The sequence below is a fragment of the Mus pahari genome, chromosome 5 (genome assembly GCF_900095145.1).
Source record: "Mus pahari chromosome 5, PAHARI_EIJ_v1.1, whole genome shotgun sequence".
NCBI lineage: Eukaryota > Metazoa > Chordata > Mammalia > Rodentia > Muridae > Mus > Mus pahari.
The window spans coordinates 15,590,271-15,600,414 of record NC_034594.1 but is presented as its reverse complement, the minus strand read 5'-3'; the positions used below and the strand labels follow the sequence as shown (position 1 = coordinate 15,600,414).

Here is a 10,144-nt window from a genome sequence, read left to right as displayed (position 1 = left end):
AGACTTGCCCATAGGCCCACAGACTTGCCCATAGGCCCACAGACTTGCCCATAGGCCCACAGACTTGCCCATAGGCCCACAGACTTGCCCATAGGTCCACAGACTTGTCCATAGACCCACAGACTTGCCCATAGGCCCACAGACTTGCCTATAGGCCTCTCTCATGAAAGCAGCGTGATGATAGGGATGCATGTTGGATTTACTACTTACGATATTAGGTATGCATGCTAAGACAAAAGGCTAGGCTCACAACCGAAAGGACCAGACTTCTGACTGACTTCTGATGGAGGGCTCGGGAGTCCTGGGACTGGAAAAGCTAGGAGAAGGCTTGAAGGCAGCTTGAACTTGAGTTGCTAAGGAAACAGCCCTGGGGATCTGACCCTTGCGTTCACAAGCTAAGGACTGTGCCAAGGCTTGTCAGGCAGGCTCTCACTTACACAGTGTCTACAGGAAGGTCAGAAGAAGCCCTGTCAATGGGTGCACACCATGACACCTTACAGCTTTCCACCCAGGTCAGAGGACAGTTGGCTGGCCACAGGGTGTATCTCCGGAGGCAGAGGAGCCGGGGTGTGAGGCCATGTGATTCAGGGTAGAATAAGGAAGTAAACAGCCGTTTTGTCTTCTGGTCTCCTGGGCAGTGCCCCACCACACACAACCACTGTTTCCAGGTTTCTATCAGGCCAAAAGCAGCATGGGGCAGAGCCCAGGCCCTCCACCCCAGAGAAAAAAACTTAATGTACACATGGGGTGATCCTTTGTAAACATAGACATGGGGCAGTCCTTAGTAAACAGCTACAGCCCGCCTGGCTCTCCAACCACATCCTGAACTCCACTCCTGACCATAACACTTTGAGAACAACTGTCTCTGGAGAAATGGAATTTTCCGGGGAGTCTCATGCTGGCAGGAAAAGGTTGAAGCCTGATTCTGCCACAGGGGAGGCAAGTCTCCCAGAAGACAATCCACTCGGGGCTGGATGGTGTTCTACCAATGATGAGCCAACGCTGCAGACCTGGACCAGAACTGCTGGGCTATGCACGAACGCTTCCTAACCTTCTATTTAAATCTGAACCTTGGGGCTGTCATCTGGTTTGTGTGTACACAGAGTATGTGCCTGTGCACACACAATAAATAAAAACAGTTTAAATGATTAAATTTTAAGACAATTTCTTTTGGTTTCAAGAGAGGGTTTCTTCATTTTTATTTCCGTGTAGGTGTGCCTGTAGTCTGCCACATGTGTGCAGATGCCCGAGAAGGTCAGAAAAGGGCCGCAGACCCCTGGAACAGGAGTTGCAGGTGGCTGTGAGCTGCTCACTATGGATGCTGGAAACCAAACTCAGGGCTTTTGAAAGGGCAGCGCCATGCTATTGACTGTGCTGCCTCTAATTAAAGAAAAATGAAAAAAAAAATTGTTTTTTGGAGGAAGGTTCAAACAGGATTTCTTTATGTAGCCAGAGTAGTTCTGTAACTTGCTCTATAGACCAGAATCAAGCTGGCCTCAAACTCAGAAATTCACCTCCTTTTGCCTACTGAGTGCTGGGATTAAAGTCATGTGCCACGCTGCCTTGCTTAAATAGAAATGTTAAAAGGAAAAACAATTCTGCTAAAAACAAAGGTTATATAACTTTCAGCATCAATAAGTAACAAATAAATAAATACTCAGCTTACACGATTTTGGAAAAACCACCGACAACATGCCCCTAGATTCCTTAGAACTTTTACAAGATCCTAGGGGCCAAAGGGAGGCACGGCAGTTGGGAGTACACACAGCCTTGCAGAGTTCAGCTCCCAGCATCCCTGGCTGCCTGCTCACAAGCACTTACAACTTCAGTTCCAGGAGATCCTATACCCTCTTCTGGATCCGTGGGCGCTGCACACACGTGCATGCTTTATTGTTTGTTGTTGCTGCTGCTGTTATTAAACTACTCAGACTAGATGGGCCTGGTGGGCAAGTGCCTTTAATCCCGGGGTCCTACCACCTACAGGCACGTGGATCTCTGGAAGTTCGAGGATTACTCTATCTACATAGTGAATTCCAGGCCAGTCAGGGTTGATAGGGAGACACTATCACAAAAACAAATAGATAAATCCTCGGTAAAATAGATGACTGAAACCCTGATGTACAGAGGGAAAAATAGAAAGGTCCAAGACATCTTCATCAATGATGCAAGAAGCCAGGGCTGGAGAGATGGCTCACAGGTTAAGAACACTGGCTGTTCTTCCACAGGACCCAGGTTTGAGTCCCACCACCCACACGGCAGCTATGTGTCTGTAACTCCACTCCCAGAGAATCGGATACCTTCTCTGGGCTCTGCAGGCATTTTGTACATGCAATGCACAGGCATCCTAAGCACACTTACACATAAGAATAAAGAATAAGAAATGTAAATGGTTTTTTTAAAAAATACAATGCTAGAAATTATGGGGCAATAAAGCATCAATGTGGTAAGGAAAATGGATTCTAAGCCCAAATTCCATACCCACTATTATCCAAGGAAATAAAAGACATGGACATGTGTGTGTTCCAAGGACCCTGCGTCGATAATCTAACAAAGATGAAGGGGTTCTGGCCAGCTCCAGTGTAGTGGGCATGGCTCTGGCAGGCCTTGCTAAAACCTGTTATTATATTCCTAAAGCTAGACACCAAGGTCTGTTCCCTTAGTGGTCCACTTCCTCCTCCTGAGGCTGAACTGACTTCCAAGGTCCAGCTATCAAAGCACTGAATGAAGTTCAGCAATCAAAAGCCCCCACTGGCTTAATTAAGTAACATGGCCGATTAAAATTAAACACCTCATCCTAACACAGGGGGGGAGGGGTTCCCCCTTTACCTTTATAAACTGCCATTTTCCTATGTGCCACATCTGTCTCCCCTCTATCCAATCCTTTGTCCCATTTCATGACAAAGGTCCCTGCCCTCTCTCCCTTGTTCTTTTCAGGTTCTCCCTTCTTCTCTATCTCCTGTCTTTGTCTCTTGTTTTTTACCCTCTGTCCCCCTGGTGCAAGTAAATCTCCTGGTGTTGCGAACTTGGTCTTAGGGTTCCTGATCGGATACCAGTCTCTGCAGAAAATATTTGATCGAAATGAGAACAAACCTAGTATGGCAAACAGATCTTTCCAACCTGGAGCAGAGAACAAGAGGATGCCCTTCAGACCTGAGAGGATGCAGTCAACACAGAGAAGGGCCCTCTAGAGAGAAAAGGGAATAGCTACCTGAGGGTTCTAGATTGCAGGAAGCAGACCGATGACAGTTTTCCCAGGGAGCACAAGACCACTGGGGAGTATGGCTCAAATGCAGAACTCTTTCCACATCCTGGGATCAGTCCCCAATGTGCAAGACCACACATCCACATCAACAGAAATGTCATCTCCTATCTGTATCTATAGAGATAGAAATATATGTAAATTCTGTATCAAATACTATATTACAAAGGTGAAAATGTTGACCTTAGTAACAGAAGAGTGAGAGTTGGGGCAAGAAACTGGTGCTTTTACTCTAAGGCCTAAAGTCATATTGGGCTTTTCAAGGTATATACACACATTATTTCAATAAACAGGAACATGAAATAGTGAACTGCTGTTCCCAGAACGAAAACAAAAACAACAACAAAATTAAAAACATAAAAAAAAAAAAACCCACATAATTAAGTGAAAGATTCCACATGGCTGGTGCACTAATTAAAACTCCCTTACTGTGGAGAGTTGGAATGTTACAGATCCAGAGACAAATTACCTTGAGCTATCTTTAGCTCCCATTCGATGCCCATGTGTGCATCTGACCAAACATTCTTTCAAAAACATGTAAACCTTCATATCATATTGACTTAGCAGACAGCTAAGTCCCTGCTTTTCCCCACGTGCTAGTAACCTGTCTAACTGAAGTTGCACCTACATGCCCTGACCTGACCTAAGACTTTGTTCTGTTTGTTCAGTTGGGACTTGTCATCTAGAGAAAAGTGAATCTGTGTTCTGGGGCCGTGGTCGTCACTCGTATTCGTCTAAGAACAAACCACATATGCTTTGAAGCAAGAGCTAGGTTTCCCACTGGTGCATCCAAATTCCCTTCAAATGCACTGTCTTAGCTGAGGCTTAAACCCAACTTACTTAAATTTCTATCACTGTGACCAAAACTTGGGGAGGACAGTGTTATCTCACTCACAGTTCCATGTCACAGGCCATCATCTTCCCCGACTCTGACCAGGCCACACGAGGCCAAGCCTCACTTTCTCTCCACGACCCCTTCTACCCCTGAGTTCCAACTGCAACCGAAGTCGCACCTTTACTAATGGTCTCTCCTGACTTCTCACAGGTCAGCAACCAGAGCAGAGACAATGTGGTGGGGGGCTGGGGAGGGGGAAACACGCTGCTTGTCATCTTGGTCCTCCTGGCCCGCTCAGCCTGCTTTCTTACTCAACCCAGGACCACCTGCCCAGGGGTAGCACAGCCCACATCAATCAGTAATCAAGATAATCACCTTCAGATTATTTACAGAAAATCTGACGGAGGCACTTTCTCAATTGAGGTTTCTCTTCTAACTTGTGTCAAGTTTACAAAACAAAAACAAACAAACAAACAAACAAACAAAATACCCCACCATCACAACTGGCTTGCTGTCAACTTGACACACAAATGTAACACTATTAAACAATAAACTTCCCTTTCTCGTTTGTCCTCAAGGTCTCATTCTAATAACAACAGTGAATATTAAAGCATCTCAACTTTAAAAAGTTCCGATAGTCATTTAAAAAGTCAACACTTAGCCGGGCGTGGTGGCGCACGCCTTTAATCCCAGCACTCCGGAAGCAGAGGCAGGTGGATTTCTGAGTTCGAGGCTAGCCTGGTCTACAAAGTGAGTTCCAGGACAGCCAGGGCTACACAGAGAAACCCTGTCTCGAAAAACCAAAAAAAAAAAAAAAAAATCACAAAAAAGTCAACACTTAAAAGTCCAACATTTCTTACAATATTCAAAGGCTCTCTTAAAAACTAAGTCTCTCTACCATTCCAAAGTCTCTCAACTGTGGGCTCCTGGTGAGACTCCGTTTATGTTTGGAGCCTGTAATATGACATACAAGTGACAAATGCAGCAAATGATAATGATGCAAAGGGATAAACTATAAATCATGTGGAACACAGCATGCCAACCCCCCCCCCAAAAAAAAACTGAAATATTTCTGTTTCCAGATTCGCTCATGTATCTTGGGTACCCTTCCCACCCCCATAGTGAGCAGATTAGTTATTTTCCTAACTGCTCTGGCAGGATAATTGACCAAAGCCATTTGCTGAAGGAAGGGTTTATTCCAGGTCATGGGCTGACGGGATCGAGCCCACAGGGACATCGTAGCTGTGAGGACATGTAGCCCCTGGTCACCTTGCACCTGTAGGCAGGAAGCAGAGAGAGGCACATGCTGGTGCTGGGCTGGGTTTCTCCTTTGACTCAGTCCAGAACCGCAGTCCATTGTGGAGTGCCACCCACATTTAGAGGCGATTTTTTTCCACCTCAACTAACCCAATCTAGCAAGTCCCTCACAGGCAAGCGCAGAGGCCTGTGTTCTAGGCCATCCTAGATCTTGTCAAGTTGACAGTCAGTGTTAATGATCACAGAATCTGTTTAACATTGACTCTCCCGGCCCTTTAACCTGCTGGAGAAATAGCTACCTCGGTTTTAGTATTTCTGTCAAGTCCCCTCTTAAAAAACACTTGTATATTATTTCAGCCAATTTCCCAAAATCTCATCAAGTTGATGATATATTTTCATTTTATAGTTAAAACATAATAATAATAACAATAATAAAACAAGGCTTGGAAATCTCAGGTGAGTTACCCAAGGTGACCAACTGAACCAGGATTTGAACCCAGGTCTTTTGGGTCCAAAATCTATACTTAGAAACATTAGCCTTTCTGAAGTTTTAAATATATGAATACGCTTCCTGACTTTCAGTTCCTATAATACAGTCACTAAAATTCCCCCCTTCCTATTTGAAAGCAAAGAGAATTATCAGAAAATAAAGACAGATTTCATCTAGGTTGGCCTTTTGGTTTTGGCTTTGTTTCACCAACTTGACCCAAGCTTAGAGTTACCCGGGAAAAGGAACCTCCATTGAGAAAGCCATCTAGGACTAGCCAGCCATTTGCTCATAGGCAAGCCTGTGGGGCATTTCCTGATTAATAACTGATGTGGAAGGCCCAGGACACTGTGGATGTGGTTACCCCTGAGGCTGGGCTGCACAAGAAATATCAACCTAATTACATCTTTCCTCTCTCGGCTTGTTTTGGGTCAGTTGCTGACACTAATGAAATCATTCTTTAATTTGTCTGGCATCCACTAATGCAAAAGAAAAGGCTGGGGGGAAAAAAAGGAAGAAAGAAGTCGCACATGAATGTCAGCTAAAAGCAAGGCCAAGCTCTCGGGAGGTCAAGGAGAACCCACCCCTTACCCTCCCCTTCACCCTGTCTCTAGCTAGTGCTACAGGAGCAAATGTCTGTGCAGCTACTCTGACAGGAGACAGGACAGAACAAATCTGCCAAAGGTGTGTGCCGCTTTTATAGGATGTGCTTTAAAAAAAAAAAAAAAAAGTTCAGACAGTCCATAAAACCATCTCTCGCATACAAACAAAACACTCCAAGTGCTTTTTCAACTCTGATCCAGCGCTCTTGCCTCCTGGCTCCTCAGCTCTGCAGGCCTCAGGGAAACTTTGCTGGGTTTTCTTTACCCATCCCAACAGCATAACTGCTTACTGTTTCAAACAGCTTTACGCTGGAAAGTTCCTGACACGTATGAAGCCATATTAAGCATTACCTACACACAGCAGCGGCAGGATGCCACCACCGCCCATATGATACATTACCTACAGATATGACACATTACTGACCAGAGCGAATGAAAAGGGACAGTTAGGGCAGATACAAGCACTAAAGTCTAGCTACTCTATATTTTAAGGACACAAGACACATTTGTAATCCGTGTCGTAGAAAGCAATCTGTACACACACACACACACACACACACACACACACACCCTTTCAAGGTTTGCGGTTCTGAGTTAACCTCCGGTCCAGGCAACACAGGGAGGCATGCAGGACTCAGCATCCTTAAGAGTGTTCAAACCAAGCTAAACAAAGAGACTGCCACGGAGCAGTGCGGGCGATAAGGAGAGGTGACAGATACCATAGACCTCGGGGACTAAGAAGGGCAAGACTCCATCTGGCATGGTAAGCTGCCTCTGGCTGCAGCTGACTTACAAGAGGGCGTTCAAAGGTGTGAATTTGCCTCCCTCTCAGATCACTGGCTCTCTGCCTAAACTACCACTTAAAGATTCAGGTTCCAGCTAGAAAGATAGGAGATAGAAAGGGGTTGGGACAGACAGACAGACAGACAGACAGACAAAACAGACAGACATAATGAGAGAGAGAAACTGGTTTCATAAATTCAGTCTTTATTATCAGGAGATTGACTTACAAAAAAAAAGTGCTTACACCCTTACTTTACTGAACAGCTACTGTGTGTCTGACAGGAAAATGCCATAACCCAGTTTTGGTTCCTGCCCTGAGGAAGATAGGTGGGAGATCTCTCACACAGAGAGCAAACCCCACAGACACCAGACAAACCCAGGCAAGCACCTCCTGAGCTAGAGGGTCTCTTCCCAAGCTACTGTCATAATCATATCCTGCTGAACACCCAAAGTCCAAACTTCCGGGCCCACGAAACGCTCCAAGCATCCTAAGAAAGAGCCCAGAAGCAAGAGTAACCTTAGCTACATGGCTTTCTTCACTCCAGAAGGCAAGCCCACAGCACAGGCTGGTGGATTCCAGCCATGTTTGGTCAATACTCCAGCTAACACTCCCTGCCCTAAGTAAGTAGGCAATAAATCCCAGTCGCCACCCTACCACTTCCTGCAAAGTGGGACAAGTCACTTCCTGCATGGGTCGCTTCAACCTATCCTAGTCAAATGAGACACATGAGGGGGGCGGGGGGGGTTGGAGGAATTAGTCACTGCGTTCTGAACAAGCCACGTAGTCTCTCTAGAATCTGTAAGCTTCCCACCTTTCTAAACCCTGGGAATCACTCCACTCCTTATGAAGTCTCTTTGTAAGCCACTCTGCACCTGACAGGTGGACACAACAAATTCTGCTGACCCCAAATAAAAACCCCTGACCTCCCAAAGTCTCAATCTAACTGTTGTTATTGCATAACAATAAAGTGTAACCAAAAGGAGTTAGGGCTTGTACAATCAAACACCGAAACTAAAGGCACTGTAATACAGACCGTGAAAGTGCAGAGGAGCAGGAGGGCCCAGCAGTACAGGGCAACCCCAGGAAGAAGGAAGCCCTGTGGTCTCAGTAAGGCAGTAGCAGTATTTTGTGAAGTCACAGGAGCTATCAGAAAGGCCAGCCTGGTCCCATCCTCAGAAGAGCCCCCACCACCTCACCTGACATGGGTGGAGAAGGGGAGGGAGGGTCAGGGCTAAGCGGATCTATGGAAGATACCATTTAGGACAGGAGACACCAGGGAAGGGATGCGTAGGACTGGGGAGGGTACATCAAGAAATGGGCTTTTGGAGAACCCGGAAAAGACCCTGAGAAAAGGGCAGGGGTACAAGACAGGCCTGGTCACTGGGTCAGGAGAAGAAAAGATTATGGTGGGGAACACTGGAGAATCCCTGCAGGGACCCAGGGGGTAATGGAGGGGCGCTGGGCTAGACAGAACCCTAAGGAAGCCTGAAGGACTGGGAGGATAGATCAGGAAGTGGGTAAGGGACAGAGACTTGGAGGAGGGAATACAACCAAAATGTGGGACACTAGCGACAGGGGAGGAGTCAGGAGCTGGAGGGGAACACAATCAGGATGGGAACGCTAGGGAAAGAGGGGGAACGCAGTAGCTGGGGGCGGATGGGGTAGGATACAATCAGGATGGGGGACATTGGGAATGGGGAGGAGGCGGGAAAAGGAAGAGAACAGTCAGGGTAGGGACGCTGCAGAGCCAGGAGCTGGGGCGGGGGTGGGGGACACAATTAAGATTGAGGACATGGGGGAGTGGGGAGGAGGCAGAGAGGCTGGGGTAATATAATGAGGATGGACACTGGGGAAAGGGCAGGAACTGGTGTGAGGTGGGGTGTACCATCAGAGCAGCAGACATTAGGGACGAGGGAGGGGTGTGGGGTCAGAATGGAAGCACTCTGGAGAAGGAAGAGGGCAAGAGCGTGGGGTGGGGGGGAAGGAACATTAGGGAAGGGGCAAGGAACAGGGGCTGAGGGGGGGTCACCGAGGAAGAGAGGAGATGACAAGGGGTTGAGGAAGTAGGCGCGGCCAGCAAGGTTTGAGTTCCCCAGAGCCAGGCTTAGAAAGGGGGTGTTGGCGAAGCGGGTTACCCCCGGAGGGGCGTGAGCGGGGCCGAATGGGGTTCTCGGACCGGGCGGGGAAGGGGTCGCACGCGGGTGCAGGGGGGCTCCGCGGGCACAGTCACCTGCGAATGTTCAGGCCGCCAGACAGGGATCAGGCTGAGAACGCAAGGTCGCCCGGCTTCTCCTGCTTCTCCGCTGGACGCGGGAGTCCAGGTCCTGCGTCACCGCCTCGCGCCTTGCGCATGCGCGCGAGGCAGGTGCCACCCGGGTGCAGGGCCAAAGTCAAGGAGTTGCTCTCAACCCGGGCTGCTCAAAGGTGGTTCTAAGTTTCTTGCTCTTGGCCTCTAAACACAGAGCTTCGTAGAGAAAGGCGTGACAGCGGGATTGGGGGCAAGCCAAGGGCAAGCTGAGCCTGGGACCTCTCGGAGCCAGAAATGAAGACTTGCGTGCTTAAAAAAAAACAGGAAGATGGAGATGTCAAAACTGAAACAGCAAGCAAGGAACAAAACTGGAAGTCTTAGCAATAACTCACATAGAAATGTTATAGCTTAGAATATAAAGTATACGGATAAAAAAAATAAATGCAGAAGGAGCCGGGGGTGTTAGTACAGGACTGTAATCTGAAGAGGCTTAGTCAGGAAGATACTAAGTTTGAGGGCAGCCCGGGCTACATAACATGGCAGTACACAGCTGTAATCTCAGCACTTGAAAGATGTGGTAAGAAGATATAAAGGAAGGCTAGGGTTATCTTTAGCTAGGTAGTGAGCTCAAGGCCAGTCTAAGAAAAAAAAAAGTTTTAATTATAGTGTCTT

At 47.4% G+C, this 10,144-nt stretch overlaps 1 protein-coding gene across 1 annotated transcript in view; it reads right to left on the bottom strand.

Annotated features, from left to right (window-relative positions):
* Plekhb2 (pleckstrin homology domain containing B2) overlaps positions 1-9,563 on the bottom strand; it is a 31,772-nt gene extending 22,209 nt beyond the window's left edge. Inside the window, exon 1 of the mRNA XM_021198385.2 lies at positions 9,455-9,563. The gene's annotated coding sequence lies outside the window, so the exon portion shown is untranslated. The remainder of the gene's footprint in view (positions 1-9,454) is intronic.
* Positions 9,564-10,144: the final 581 nt, after the last annotated feature.